Below are 14,921 nucleotides of genomic sequence, written 5' to 3' on the forward strand. Positions count from 1 at the left end.
ACCAATAACCAATAACTGTATTGCAGCATGTGGGCGCTGTGGCTTAGTTGGTTAAAGCGCCTGTCTAGTAAACAGGAGATCCTGAGTTCAACTCTCAGCAGTGCCTTTGCTCATCTTATTATCACCAAGTCATTGCCTGCTGTTTACATCCCAGATTTTCGGGATCACGTCTTAGAGCTTCACCCATATTTGCTCACAGGAAACTTGCATTCGCTATGCCCACTGTTTCCACCACATCTGAACAAAGACATTTTCTTATCAGTTTGGTTTGATGTACTACCTTCCATCTCTGACAATAGGTAAAGGTCACTAACAAGTCTTTTGGGATGCTATGCTCAACATGGATGGGAGCTTAACCCGCACTTGCCTAGCCAAAACTTCTTCAAGTAAAATTGCTGCTTCTACAATAAGAAACATTGTATAAAACTTAATTACTAAGTCACAGCACCTACATGAAATATAATAGTGACTGGCTTCTGTGGCACAAAACTCATTGGTTTTGCCACAGCTTTCATTGTCATATTTTGGAAGTTGCACAACATTCTTTTCAACAATTTTGTCCTAAAAGTTTTCCATTCCCTTTTAGGTGGACTATGTGTATACTCTTAGGCAGGGAAAAGTAGGCCTGAAAAACTATTGAAAAAAAAATGTTAAAAAACTGAGAATGCAAATGCAAAGAAAAAAGAGTGCTGTGCCACAATAACCAATAACAGGATTGCAGCATGTGGGTGCTGTGGCTTAGTTGGTTAAAGCGCCTGTCTAGTAAACAGGAGATCCTGAGTTCAACTCTCAGCAGTGCCTTTGCTCATCTTATTATCACCAAGTCATTGCCTGCTGTTTACATCCCAGATTTTCGGGATCACGTCTTTGAGCTTCACCCATATTTGCTCACAGGAAACTTGCATTCGCTATGCCCACTGTTTCCACCACATCTGAACAAAGACATTTTCTTATCAGTTTGGTTTGATGTACTACCTTCCATCTCTGACAATAGGTAAAGGTCACTAACAAGTCTTTTGGGATGCTATGCTCAACATGGATGGGAGCTTAACCCGCACTTGCCTAGCCAAAACTTCTTCAAGTAAAATTGCTGCTTCTACAATAAGAAACATTTTTATAAAACTTAATTACTAAGCCACAGCACCTACATGAAATATAATAGTGACTGGCTTCTGTGGCACAAAACTCATTGGTTTTGCCACAGCTTTCATTATCATATTTTGGAAGTTGCACAACATTCTTTTCAACAATTTTGTCCTAAAAGTTTTCCATTCCCTTTTAGGTGGACTATGTGTATACTCTTAGGCAGGGAAAAGTAGGCCTGAAAAACTATTGAAAAAGAAATGTTAAAAAACTGAGAATGCAAATGCAAAGAAAAAAGAGTGCTGTGCCACAATAACCAATAACTGTATTGCAGCATGTGGGCGCTGTGGCTTAGTTGGTTAAAGTGCCTGTCTAGTAAACAGGAGATACTGAGTTCAACTCTCAGCAGTGCCTTTGCTCATCTTATTATCACCAAGTCATTGCCTGCTGTTTACATCCCAGATTTTCGGGATCACGTCTTTGAGCTTCACCCATATTTGCTCACAGGAAACTTGCATTCGCTATGCCCACTGTTTCCACCACATCTGAACAAAGACATTTTCTTATCAGTTTGGTTTGATGTACTACCTTCCATCTCTGACAATAGGTAAAGGTCACTAACAAGTCTTTTGGGATGCTATGCTCAACATGGATGGGAGCTTAACCCGCACTTGCCTAGTCAAAACTTCTTCAAGTAAAATTGCTGCTTCTACAATAAGAAACATTGTATAAAACTTAATTACTAAGCCACAGCACCTACATAAAAATATAATAGTGACTGGATTCTGTGGCACAAAACTCATTGGTTTTGCCACAGCTTTCATTATCATATTTTGGAAGTTGCACAACATTCTTTTCAACAATTTTGTCCTAAAAGTTTTCCATTCCCTTTTAGGTGGACTATGTGTATACTCTTAGGCAGGGAAAAGTAGGCCTGAAAAACTATTGAAAAAAAAATGTTAAAAAACTGAGAATGCAAATGCAAAGAAAAAAGAGTGCTGTGCCACAATAGACAATAACTGTATTGCATCATGTGGGCGCTGTGGCTTAGTTGGTTAAAGCGCCTGTCTAGTAAACAGGAGATCCTGAGTTCAACTCTCAGCAGTGCCTTTGCTCATCTTATTATCACCAAGTCATTGCCTGCTGTTTACATCCCAGATTTTCGGGATCACGTCTTTGAGCTTCACCCATATTTGCTCACAGGAAACTTGCATTCGCTATGCCCACTGTTTCCACCACATCTGAACAAAGACATTTTCTTATCAGTTTGGTTTGATGTACTACCTTCCATCTCTGACAATAGGTAAAGGTCACTAACAAGTCTTTTGGGATGCTATGCTCAACATGGATGGGAGCTTAACCCGCACTTGCCTAGCCAAAACTTCTTCAAGTAAAATTGCTGCTTCTACAATAAGAAACATTGTATAAAACTTAATTACTAAGCCACAGCACCTACATAAAAATATAATAGTGACTGGATTCTGTGGCACAAAACTCATTGGTTTTGCCACAGCTTTCATTATCATATTTTGGAAGTTGCACAACATTCTTTTCAACAATTTTGTCCTAAAAGTTTTCCATTCCCTTTTAGGTGGACTATGTGTATACTCTTAGGCAGGGAAAAGTAGGCCTGAAAAACTATTGGAAAAAAAATGTTAAAAAACTGAGAATGCAAATGCAAAGAAAAAAGAGTGCTGTGCCACAATAACCAATAACCAATAACTGTATTGCAGCATGTGGGCGCTGTGGCTTAGTTGGTTAAAGCGCCTGCCTAGTAAACAGGAGATCCTGAGTTCAACTCTCAGCAGTGCCTTTGCTCATCTTATTATCACCAAGTCATTGCCTGCTGTTTACATCCCAGATTTTCGGGATCACGTCTTTGAGCTTCACCCATATTTGCTCACAGGAAACTTGCATTCCCTATGCCCACTGTTTCCACCACATCTGAACAAAGACATTTTCTTATCAGTTTGGTTTGATGTACTACCTTCCATCTCTGACAATAGGTAAAGGTCACTAACAAGTCTTTTGGGATGCTATGCTCAACATGGATGGGAGCTTAACCTGCACTTGCCTAGCCAAAACTTCTTCAAGTAAAATTGCTGCTTCTACAATAAGAAACATTGTATAAAACTTAATTACTAAGCCACAGCACCTACATGAAATATAATAGTGACTGGCTTCTGTGGCACAAAACTCATTGGTTTTGCCACAGCTTTCATTATCATATTTTGGAAGTTGCACAACATTCTTTTCAACAATTTTGTCCTAAAAGTTTTCCATTCCCTTTTAGGTGGACTATGTGTATACTCTTAGGCAGGGAAAAGTAGGCCTGAAAAACTATTGAAAAAAAAATGTTAAAAAACTGAGAATGCAAATGCAAAGAAAAAAGAGTGCTGTGCCACAATAGACAATAACTGTATTGCATCATGTGGGCGCTGTGGCTTAGTTGGTTAAAGCGCCTGTCTAGTAAACAGGAGATCCTGAGTTCAACTCTCAGCAGTGCCTTTGCTCATCTTATTATCACCAAGTCATTGCCTGCTGTTTACATCCCAGATTTTCGGGATCACGTCTTTGAGCTTCACCCATATTTGCTCACAGGAAACTTGCATTCGCTATGCCCACTGTTTCCACCACATCTGAACAAAGACATTTTCTTATCAGTTTGGTTTGATGTACTACCTTCCATCTCTGACAATAGGTAAAGGTCACTAACAAGTCTTTTGGGATGCTATGCTCAACATGGATGGGAGCTTAACCCGCACTTGCCTAGCCAAAACTTCTTCAAGTAAAATTGCTGCTTCTACAATAAGAAACATTGTATAAAACTTAATTACTAAGCCACAGCACCTACATAAAAATATAATAGTGACTGGATTCTGTGGCACAAAACTCATTGGTTTTGCCACAGCTTTCATTATCATATTTTGGAAGTTGCACAGCATTCTTTTCAACAATTTTGTCCTAAAAGTTTTCCATTCCCTTTTAGGTGGACTATGTGTATACTCTTAGGCAGGGAAAAGTAGGCCTGAAAAACTATTGGAAAAAAAATGTTAAAAAACTGAGAATGCAAATGCAAAGAAAAAAAGAGTGCTGTGCCACAATAACCAATAACCAATAACTGTATTGCAGCATGTGGGCGCTGTGGCTTAGTTGGTTAAAGCGCCTGTCTAGTAAACAGGAGATCCTGAGTTCAACTCTCAGCAGTGCCTTTGCTCATCTTATTATCACCAAGTCATTGCCTGCTGTTTACATCCCAGATTTTCGGGATCACGTCTTTGAGCTTCACCCATATTTGCTCACAGGAAACTTGCATTCGCTATGCCCACTGTTTCCACCACATCTGAACAAAGACATTTTCTTATCAGTTTGGTTTGATGTACTACCTTCCATCTCTGACAATAGGTAAAGGTCACTAACAAGTCTTTTGGGATGCTATGCTCAACATGGATGGGAGCTTAACCCGCACTTGCCTAGCCAAAACTTCTTCAAGTAAAATTGCTGCTTCTACCATAAGAAACATTGTATAAAACTTAATTACTAAGCCACAGCACCTACATGAAATATAATAGTGACTGGCTTCTGTGGCACAAAACTCATTGGTTTTGCCACAGCTTTCATTATCATATTTTGGAAGTTGCACAACATTCTTTTCAACAATTTTGTCCTAAAAGTTTTCCATTCCCTTTTAGGTGGACTATGTGTATACTCTTAGGCAGGGAAAAGTAGCCCTGAAAAACTATTGGAAAAAAAATGTTAAAAAACTGAGAATGCAAATGCAAAGAAAAAAGAGTGCTGTGCCACAATAACCAATAACCAATAACCAATAACTGTATTGCATGCACGTGGGTGCTGTGGCTTAGTTGGTTAAAGCGCCTGTCTAGTAAACAGGAGATCCTGAGTTCAACTCTTAGCAGTGCCTTTGCTCATCTTATTATCACCAAGTCATTGCCTGCTGTTTACATCCCAGATTTTCGGGATCACGTCTTTGAGCTTCACCCATATTTGCTCTCAGGAAACTTGCATTCCCTATGCCCACTGTTTCCACCACATCTGAACAAAGACATTTTCTTATCAGTTTGGTTTGATGTACTACCTTCCATCTCTGACAATAGGTAAAGGTCACTAACAAGTCTTTTGGGATGCTATGCTCAACATGGATGGGAGCTTAACCCGCACTTGCCTAGCCAAAACGTCTTCAAGTAAAATTGCTGCTTCTACAATAAGAAACATTGTATAAAACTTAATTACTAAGCCACAGCACCTACATAAAAATATAATAGTGACTGGCTTCTGTGGCACAAAACTCATTGGTTTTGCCACAGCTTTCATTATCATATTTTGGAAGTTGCACAACATTCTTTTCAACAATTTTGTCCTAAAAGTTTTCCATTCCCTTTTAGGTGGACTATGTGTTTACCTTAGGCAGGGAAAAGTAGGCCTGAAAAACTATTGAAAAAAAAATGTTAAAAAACTGAGAATGCAAATGCAAAGAAAAAAGAGTGCTGTGCCACAATAGACAATAACTGTATTGCATCATGTGGGCGCTGTGGCTTAGTTGGTTAAAGCGCCTGTCTAGTAATCAGGAGATCCTGAGTTCAACTCCCAGCAGTGCTTTTGCTCATCTTATTATCACCAAGTCATTGCCTGCTGTTTACATCCCAGATTTTCGGGATCACGTCTTTGAGCTTCACCCATATTTGCTCACAGGAAACTTGCATTCGCTATGCCCACTGTTTCCACCACATCTGAACAAAGACATTTTCTTATCAGTTTGGTTTGATGTACTACCTTCCATCTCTGACAATAGGTAAAGGTCACTAACAAGTCTTTTGGGATGCTATGCTCAACATGGATGGGAGCTTAACCCGCACTTGCCTAGCCAAAACTTCTTCAAGTAAAATTGCTGCTTCTACAATAAGAAACATTGTATAAAACTTAATTACTAAGCCACAGCACCTACATAAAAATATAATAGTGACTGGCTTCTGTGGCACAAAACTCATTGGTTTTGCCACAGCTTTCATTATCATATTTTGGAAGTTGCACAACATTCTTTTCATTAATTTTGTCCTAAAAGTTTTCCATTCCCTTTTAGGTGGACTATGTGTATACTCTTAGGCAGGGAAAAGTAGGCCTGTAAAACTATTGGAAAAAAAATGTTAAAAAACTGAGAATGCAAATGCAAAGAAAAAAGAGTGCTGTGCCACAATAACCAATAACTAATAACTGTATTGCAGCGTGTGGGCGCTGTGGCTTAGTTGGTTAGAGCGCCTGTCTAGTAAACAGGAGATCCTGAGTTCAACTCTCAGCAGTGCCTTTGCTCATCTTATTATCACCAAGTCATTGCCTGCTGTTTCCATCCCAGATTTTCGGGATCACGTCTTTGAGCTTCACCCATATTTGCTCACAGGAAACTTGCATTCCCTATGCCCACTGTTTCCACCACATCTGAACAAAGACATTTTCTTATCAGTTTGGTTTGATGTACTACCTTCCATCTCTGACAATAGGTAAAGGTCACTAACAAGTCTTTTGGGATGCTATGCTCAACATGGATGGGAGGTTAACCCGCACTTGCCTAGCCAAAACGTCTTCAAGTAAAATTGCTGCTTCTACAATAAGAAACATTGTATAAAACTTAATTACTAAGCCACAGCACCTACATGAAATATAATAGTGACTGGCTTCTGTGGCGCAAAACTCATTGGTTTTGCCACAGCTTTCATTATCATATTTTGGAAGTTGCACAACATTCTTTTCAACAATTTTGTCCTAAAAGTTTTCCATTCCCTTTTAGGTGGACTATGTGTATACTCTTAGGCAGGGAAAAGTAGGCCTGAAAAACTATTGAAAAAAAATGTTAAAAAACTGAGAATGCAAATGCAAAGAAAAAAGAGTGCTGTGCCACAATAACCAATAACTATCTAGCAGCATGTGAGTGCTGTGGCTTAGTTGGTTAAAGTGCCTGTCTAGTAAAAAGGAGATCCTGAGTTCAACTCTCAGCAGTGCTTTTGCTCATCTTATTATCACCAAGTCATTGCCTGCTGTTTACATCCCAGATTTTCGGGATCACGTCTTTGAGCTTCACCCATATTTGCTCACAGGAAACTTGCATTCCCTATGCCCACTGTTTCCACCACATCTGAACAAAGACATTTTCTTATCAGTTTGGTTTGATGTACTATCTTCCATCTCTGACAATAGGTAAAGGTCTGTCAGGCATGGACTCACCCCCACCGCCAGCGGTAGTGCGAACGCCGCGCTCGCGGCTGACGTCATCGGGACCCCGAACTTCCGGTCTGTCCCGGCGGCATCCTCCTCCGCTCAGCGTACCACCAGGAGCATGTCTCAGCAGGGCAGGGCAACGCGCGCACGCACGGAGCGTCACGCCCTTTATGCCCTGAGGAGGAAAATCACATGAGCAGGCTGCCGGGACAGTTGCCGCCTCCTTCCTGACATCATCGGGGGGGGGTGGAGTTTGCTGAAGTGACAGTCTGCATTTAAGCAGCAGACTGTCAGTATTCTGTGTCCGCTGTAGCGATCACACCTGTGTTAGCTCTCGGATCCACAGTATACTTATATATTGGTACTGCCAATATATAAGTACTGGAAGAAACATACCATTGTATTTATCTGTGCCTTTGACCTTTTTGCTCGTTCTTAACCTTGCTCTTGCCTAATCCTCTTGTACTTTTGCCAATCTGATCTCCTGTTGCCGACCTTGCTGTACCTCTCGTTTTCGACTCTGATCTGTGATACTGTACCTTGATATTCCGATCTCCTGTTGCCGAACCCCGGCTCGTTATTAGACTCCGTCCTAGCCTCCTGATTCTGTACCTTGCTTTATTGATACTATGTTGCCGAATTTTGCTTGTTTCACTATCCTCCTCCAGCGGGCCCTTGCCGCTGGACGGAAGTTGCCGCTAGCAGTGTGTCTCGCCACTGCGTAGTGCCTATTACTGTTGCACCAATCACTATACACCTTGAGTGGGCAGGGGTTAGTTCATATATCGGATTATCGGTGAGACTGCAGCTCACCCATAATCAGATATACGTCTGTGTGCCGGTGATACTGCAGATTACCGGTAATCAGACACTCTCTGCGTCCACCTATCGTCACAGATCGTGACAGTACAGCGGACCTAAAAATGGATGCTCTGGTCCAGCAGGTTAACACTTTGACGACAGTCGTCGCTCAATTAAACCAGACCGTTAAAGATCAGCAGGTCCAGCTTAACCGACTAGCTGAGGTTGTGCAAAACCTGCAAGCACCAGTTAATCCCGCTCCTGTATTACCGGTTGAACCCAAAATGCCGTTACCCAAATTGTTTTCAGGAGAACGCTCCGATTTCCGTAATTTCCGGGATCGGTGTCAATCATATTTTCAAATGCGTCCCATTTCCTCTGGTTCTGAGTTGCAAAGGGTCACGCTCATAAAAACCCTTTTACAAGGAGACTCACAGACATGGGCCTATAGCCTACCCTTGGGTCATGAGGCTCTTACCTCTGTAGAAAATTTTTTCGAAGCCATGGCGGTCGTGTATGACGATCCAGATACTTCCGCCACAGCTGAGAGGAAACTAAAAAGACTCAAACAGGGTCAGAATTCAGTGGAAACCTATGCTGCGGAATTCCGCAAATGGTCATTTTCTACCAGGTGGGAGGGGCAGTCTCTTTTGGATCGCTTCCTAACGGGGTTGTCTGATTCTGTGTCAGAATTAATGCTAAGTCATCCTGAACCTAGAACTTTAGATGAGGCCATAAGTCTTGCCATCAAAATAGACCGCAGAGTACGTTTTCACAGGTCTACCAGGCAGCGACCCTTCATGCGCTCACAACCTTCCACAAGTGTTACCACTTCCTCTTCTACTGAGGAGCCCATGCAGCTGGGTCACTCTAAATTATCCGAGACAGAGAAATTGAGAAGGAGAAAAGAGGGTCTGTGCTTATATTGTGGGGACAAGGGTCATATTGCCTCTGTTTGTTCCAAGAAGCCGGAAAACTTCTCCGCCTAGGGTTAGTCGGGGGTACTACCCTGGGCGAGAATTCCGTACCTCCAAAAGATAAAATCTTATTTCCCATTTCCATTTCTTGGGGCAAACAAGACATTGCACTGCAGGCTTTTATTGATACGGGCGCTGCAGCCAATTTTATGGATTATAATTTAGCACTTAAATTAGGCATACCGGTGGTTCCTCTTGAGAAACGTATCATAGTCACTGCAATCGACGATTCCCCATTACAAGATAGTCAACCTGTCTCTATCACTCCTGAATTAATCTGCACCGTTGGGGTTTTACATTGTGAAAAATTACGATTTTACCTTATCAGAATGCCTTCTTGCTCGATTATATTGGGCCTTCCCTGGTTACGGTTACATTCTCCACAGATTGATTGGTCTTCTGGTCAGTTGCTGTCTTGGTCAACCTACTGTCAGAAGCACTGCATATCAAAATGCCCTCTTCGTTCCACTCAATTAACCCCTCAAGGTTTACCTCAGCCTTATAGCTCCTTCGCTGATGTGTTTTGTCCACGATCGGCCGACTCACTACCACCTCATAGGCCTTATGACTGTCCAATCGAGCTTAGACCAGGAACCATGCCCCCTAGAGGTCATCTTTATAATCTCACGGGACCCGAAAAGGTGGCCATGAGGGAGTACATTCAGGAAAACTTAGATAAGGGGTTCATTAGACCCTCTAGATCACCCGCAGGGGCAGGATTTTTCTTCGTAAAGAAAAAAGATGGGGGGCTGCGTCCCTGCATCGACTATCGAGCTCTTAATGCCATAACGATAAAGAACCGATACCCACTCCCCCTGATTGATGATCTTTTTTCTCAGGTCACAGGTGCCCAGATCTTTACTAAACTAGATCTCAGGGGAGCTTACAATCTGGTCAGAATTAGACAGGGTGACGAATGGAAGACGGCATTTAATACTCAGGATGGGCATTACGAGTACCTAGTCATGCCCTTTGGTCTGTGTAATGCCCCCGCTGTTTTCCAAGAATTAGTTAATGACATTTTTAGGGAGGTGGTAGGGAAATTTGTGGTCGTTTATTTGGACGACATTCTGATTTTTTCTCGCAATATCAGGGAACATAGATCTCAGGTCCAGTATGTATTACAAAAGTTACGGGAGAATTCATTATATGCCAAGTTGGAGAAATGTTTGTTTGAAGTCAATGAAGTCCCATTTCTTGGCTATATCATTTCCAGATCTGGGTTAGCTATGGATAGCAGTAAAGTTGCGGCAGTTTTAGACTGGCCGCAACCAGTTGATCTAAAGGCCTTACAACGTTTTCTGGGGTTTGCTAACTATTACAGGAAATTTATAAAGGGGTACTCCGCTCTGGTAGCTCCCCTCACTGACATGACTAAGAAAGGGGCTAATGTTAGCAGTTGGTCTCCCGAAGCCATTTCTGCTTTTACGAGTCTTAAAACTGCCTTTTGTTCGGCCCCCATTTTGCACCATGTCGATTCGTCCAGGCCATTCATAGTGGAGGTAGACGCATCAGAGATCGGGGTTGGGGCAGTCTTGTCACAGTACTCCGGATCACAAGGGAGACTTCACCCTTGCGCGTTTTTTTCGAAAAAAAATTCTGAGGCAGAGAGGAATTACGATATCGGGAACAGGGAGCTATTAGCCGTGAAGTTGGCTTTTGAGGAGTGGCGACACTGGCTGGAGGGGGCGGAACATGTGATTACGGTCTATACGGATCATAAGAACCTGGAATATCTGAAGGGGGCTAAGAGGTTAAATCCCAGGCAGGCACGGTGGTCTTTATTCTTTTCTAGGTTTGATTTCATCATCACGTTTAAACCTGGAAGCAAAAATATCAAGGCTGATGCTCTTTCACGATGTTTTGACATTGAATCAGTACTGCCCTCCGAACCAGATCCAATTTTATCTGAGAAAATTGTCGTAGCCAGTATAGACTCTATGAGGGATATTGCCTCTGTCCTGCTTCCCTACCAACAGGATAGTCCAGTAGGGAAACCGTCTGACCTCATGTTTGTACCGTTACAGTTCAGATTACAAATACTTCAATTCTTTCATGCTCATAAGCTAGCTGGTCACCCTGGAGTGGCTCGAACTAGAGAATTATTGTCCAGGAGCGTCTGGTGGCCTTCGTGGAGGAGTGATGTTGAGGATTTTGTTGTGTCTTGTTCAGTGTGCTCACGGAGTAAACCCTCACGTGTATCTCCGATGGGTACCCTCCAGCCGCTGCCTATACCCTCCGAGCCCTGGACTCATGTATCCATGGATTTTGTGGGGGAATTACCACCCTCGGACGGTAATACGGTGATTTGGGTCATTGTGGACCGATTCTCTAAGATGGTTCATTTTGTACCTTTGAAGAAACTTCCTTCCGCTAAAGAACTTGCAGATCTTTTCGTAATCCACATTCTTCGTCTTCACGGGGTTCCTGAGAACATAGTATCTGACAGGGGGGTGCAGTTCATTTCAGAATTCTGGAGAGAATTTTGCAAGGCATTAGGGATCACCCTCTCCTTTTCATCTGGGTTTCATCCCCAAACTAATGGGCAAACGGAGAGAATGAATCAGTCCTTGGAACAATACCTCCGATGTTATGTGGCAGACAATCAAACAGAGTGGGTTCAGTACTTACCATATTCTGAATTTGCCCATAATAATCTTCGGAGTTCTTCCTCTGGGTTTTCACCTTTTCAAATTGTCAATGGAAGGTCACCAAGGTTTTCATCACTCCCTGTCAGGTCCTCACCTTTTCCTGCCCTAGAGGTCTGGCAAGAGACGCTAAGAACTCTTTGGAGGGAGGTTAATAATAATTTAAGGAAAACAGTCTCGGCCCAGAAACAACAGGCTGACCGAAGGCGTTCTCCTGAGTGGGAGTTCTCTCCCGGAGATCTTGTCTGGATCTCCACTCGGCATATCGCCTTACGACAGCCATCAGCTAAACTTGGACCTAAATTTATAGGTCCATATCCTGTAGCCAAAAGGATCAATAGGGTATCTTATCAAGTGACATTACCTCAGTCAATGCGGGGAGTAAGAACATTTCATGTGTCATTGCTGAAACCCGCAGTACAGGTGGACTCTGGTCCCCCTCCTGTGCTTGTTGACGGTGAACCTGAGTATGAGGTTGAGAGAATTCTGGATTCCCGGTTTGTTCAGAATTCTCTTCAGTATCTGGTTCATTGGTGTTAGGCTTGGTGGTGTATTCTCCACAGTCAGCATGCAACGCATGAGCTGGCGTGGAGGAGGTACACACACTAGCACCAGGAAACAGGCTATCCCTAGTATAGTGGAGGGGAGGACTGACTCCAATAGGAGATTGTGGCGCACAGAGCCGGTGCAGATCTGACAGCCACAAACAATGCTTTCGTTATAACGTCTCAGCGCAAAGTAGCGCTGAGCGCACAAACCAGAACTGAGGAGATCAGGACAGGTAGACAGAATGAACGCTTGCTAGCTAGCGGCTACTTAGCGACAGCAAGCGTCCAAAACCAGACAGACTGGAATGAGGCAGCCAATGCGATGCGGCGATGGCGTGCCTCACAAAGACAGGACAGGATAGTCAGAAAATAGCAGGACCAAGATAGATGAACGTAACACAGATAAATATACAATAAGTATGTTTTCCTAGCGTATTACAATTACAGCTATCAATGAAACTATTTGTAACGTCTGACTAACATATGTATATATCGGCAATGAACCGATATATGACATAAGCAGGAACGCTGACTAGGAATGGAGTAACACAGGGAACAGGACTCAGAAGGATTCGCTATCTCTTCGCAGAGATGAACGCAATCCACAAACGGTAACAGAACAGGATTCAGAAGGATTCGTTATCTCTTCGCAGAGATGAACGCAATCCACAAACGGTAACAGAACAGGATTCAGAAGGATTCGTTATCTCTTCGCAGAGATGAACGCAATCCACAAACAGAACCAGGAGCAGGGTAACTACCTCAGCACGGGTGGTCACGGTACGCGCAACCTACCAAAACGTGCTGGAAAGCTGACTAACTGCACACAGGATATAAACAGTTCGCAGAGATCCCCATAGGTCAGAACGCCCCTTAGGCTCACATGGAGAACTATCAAGAACCCCTATGGAACCTAGGGCAATTCCCGAGTTCGTGTACGTATACATCAGCGACACTGATGTATTAACATAACACAAATACAAGGAAAATAATAAACGTGCTGGTATGCATATATATTGGCAATGAACCAATATATGATGCAAAGACCAGCAACGTATCTTTATAACCAGAAACACGATCGGGGGCTAAAGCGACAGCAAGACAGGCTTAAGCTGAAGCTATGAAAACCCAAGGAAACCCTGCAGGAAGCAGATCTTTATACTGAGGTCATCCAATGGGAGCAGACATGCAGATTCCCACACAGGTGAATGATAATCAGTCACAAGCTGACAGCAGGGAAATACAGACAAAGCTATGCAACTTGCATGGAAATAGATCAGAACTGCCTGAGCTGCAGCACTAATACTTCCAGTAATAGCTGCTGCAGCAGCGATCATTACAGTACCCCCGCCTTTAAAAGCGGATTCCAGACGCTTTTCAAAACCGAAATTCCCAACAAAACAGTCTGACTGATAATTCATGATGACCGGGACAGCCCGGCAAGACCGAATTCCAGAATCAGTCCCCACAAGACTGGACCCATCAGAACCAGAACCTACAGAACCACGCCCATCAGTACCACAAGCCCCAGTGTGACACCCATCAGAACCATGATTTCCAGAAGAAAGCCCTCCGAAATTCCCTGAGCGATACCCACCGCCTTCCAGGAACCGTTCAGAAACGCCAAAGCCTTTGCAATGCCCACCGGTACTGTCTTTACCAACACAAAACCCACTGTTGAACCAGTCCAAGGTACCAGGACAGGTTTTCTCAGAGACCTCCCAGAACACCTTGAAGCTCCAAAGAGATCCCCATAGGTCAGAACGCCCCTTAGGCTCACATGGAGAACTATCAAGAACCCCTATGGAACCTAGGGCAATTCCCGAGTCAGGGCCACAAGGACAAACATCAATATCAGGGCTTTCAGGGACCAGAACCATCTCTGGGCATGCAGGCAGACTGGCAACATCAGAACGTGTTCCCACTAAGGAAGCATCAGAGCACGCTAACACCTTAGACACACTTGGGCATTCTGGCACACAAAGAACATCTGGGCACACCGGCACAAGAGAAACCTCTGGGCATGTCAAGGAACTGTGAGCCTCAGGGTCAGCCAAGACAGGACCAAAACCAGGACTGGCCAAAAAAAAATCATCATGACTAAACTTCGCAACCACTGGACTTTTACACGAGAATGCTGGATCAGACTTAGATGTCGCTGATTCCAGCAAAGTCAGTAACAAATCAGATTCAGGGGCACCAACAAAACAGGACAAATCTTCTGATGTATGCACTGAACCAGATAGGGACTCCACAACTACCTCTGGACTGGACAGAGACTCGTTTAATACACTGGATTGGAGCTCATGAGGCGCTGCAGAACAAGTCAGTATTGCAGCAGCCCCCACTGGACTAGGCAAAACTGAGGAATTCCCTGGACAGGAAGGGGACTCTGGAACCTCTGCCACAGCGGCCAGAGAACTAGAATCTTTCAGGATACAGGGCTGGGTTTCAGAAACACTCATCAGACCGGACTGAAATTCTGAGATTTCTATTATTTTGACCAGAGAATCAGAATTATCCATGTTACAGGGCAAGACTTCTGAAACATTCAGAGGACAGGGCTGGAGTTCCTCGGCTGTTACAACACTGGAGAGGGACTCAACATTGGTTAAATCAGACTGTGTACAGGGCAA

At 43.3% G+C, this 14,921-nt stretch overlaps 7 non-coding genes across 7 annotated transcripts; all 7 read left to right on the forward strand.

Moving 5' to 3' along the window:
• The first annotated feature begins 32 nt into the window (after positions 1–32).
• TRNAT-AGU (transfer RNA threonine (anticodon AGU)) lies at positions 33–106 on the forward strand. The gene has a single exon. It is a non-coding gene; the product is annotated as a tRNA-Thr (tRNA).
• Positions 107–727: 621 nt separating this feature from the next.
• TRNAT-AGU (transfer RNA threonine (anticodon AGU)) lies at positions 728–801 on the forward strand. Its single transcript has one exon. It is a non-coding gene; the product is annotated as a tRNA-Thr (tRNA).
• Positions 802–2,119: 1,318 nt separating this feature from the next.
• Positions 2,120–2,193, forward strand: TRNAT-AGU (transfer RNA threonine (anticodon AGU)). Its single transcript has one exon. It is a non-coding gene; the product is annotated as a tRNA-Thr (tRNA).
• A 629-nt stretch (positions 2,194–2,822) lies between these two features.
• TRNAT-AGU (transfer RNA threonine (anticodon AGU)) lies at positions 2,823–2,896 on the forward strand. The gene has a single exon. It is a non-coding gene; the product is annotated as a tRNA-Thr (tRNA).
• Positions 2,897–3,517: 621 nt separating this feature from the next.
• On the forward strand, positions 3,518–3,591 carry TRNAT-AGU (transfer RNA threonine (anticodon AGU)). The gene has a single exon. It is a non-coding gene; the product is annotated as a tRNA-Thr (tRNA).
• A 630-nt stretch (positions 3,592–4,221) lies between these two features.
• TRNAT-AGU (transfer RNA threonine (anticodon AGU)) lies at positions 4,222–4,295 on the forward strand. The gene has a single exon. It is a non-coding gene; the product is annotated as a tRNA-Thr (tRNA).
• A 2,034-nt stretch (positions 4,296–6,329) lies between these two features.
• On the forward strand, positions 6,330–6,403 carry TRNAT-AGU (transfer RNA threonine (anticodon AGU)). The gene has a single exon. It is a non-coding gene; the product is annotated as a tRNA-Thr (tRNA).
• Positions 6,404–14,921: the final 8,518 nt, after the last annotated feature.

This window comes from Hyperolius riggenbachi, chromosome 11 (assembly GCF_040937935.1).
Source record: "Hyperolius riggenbachi isolate aHypRig1 chromosome 11, aHypRig1.pri, whole genome shotgun sequence".
Lineage (NCBI taxonomy): Eukaryota > Metazoa > Chordata > Amphibia > Anura > Hyperoliidae > Hyperolius > Hyperolius riggenbachi.